Genomic DNA, 918 nt, shown 5'->3' with positions numbered 1-918 from the left:
TTCAGACAACTGCCCTGCATCCTTTTATAACTCAAGCAAACACAGTAAATACGCAGACTTTTTACTGCTTCCTTAAAACCATATTTGATTTCACAGATCGCCAACAAAGCTGGGAAAACAGCAAAAGCACAAAGTATTTTTGGTCTAGTTTTGAGTGCAAATATCTTAGGACAGTTGAAATATGACAAAACCAACTTTTCAGGAGGAAATCCTTCATATTGATGAAAACATAATCATTCCAGTAGCAGATTATTTCACTTCTATTACTTCTTCAATATTAAGGAATTATTTACTTAAAACAAGCTCTTATTTCTTTTTGAAAAGTTTCTTGTAAGTTGGCTTTGTCCTATTTCAAGTTTACTAAGATATTTGCACTGGAAACTGGACCAAAAATACTTAGTAAGATTTTATAAAACCATAACCCTGATTATAATTTGTTTCTGATTGTTTTGATATCACTGTGTCTTATTTGAGACACAATCAGGCAAATGAAAATTTTCCTTTTGAGCCACACAAAGATAACAAAATTAGTTAAGTTAATTTCCCTTTGGAATCAATAAAGTATCTTTGAATATCCTCAAAAGGAGAATATTCTGTCTGTTGTGGCAGGATGTATTTATAAAGCTACCGATTGACTGTTAAAAATAATAAATACTTGTCACTGGATTCGATGAGAACGTCTTGAAATTAAATAATATACATTTTTTCCACATTGTATAAATAAAAACTGCTTTGATTTGATCAATAAAGTAATATTTAAGAACACGACTTTTATAGTGAAAGTTTTATTTATGTGGAGGCCCACATAAGTACTTACTGCGGGCCGGATTTGGCCCCGGGGCCTTTAGTTTGACTACTGAGACTCATTCAAATTGTTATCAAATTTAGAAATACATTGTAATTTAAAACACTCCTGGA

Source organism: Poecilia formosa, unplaced genomic scaffold (genome assembly GCF_000485575.1).
Source record: "Poecilia formosa unplaced genomic scaffold, Poecilia_formosa-5.1.2 Scaffold33, whole genome shotgun sequence".
Taxonomy (NCBI): Eukaryota; Metazoa; Chordata; class Actinopteri; order Cyprinodontiformes; family Poeciliidae; genus Poecilia; species Poecilia formosa.
Note: the sequence above shows the minus strand (reverse complement) of the source record.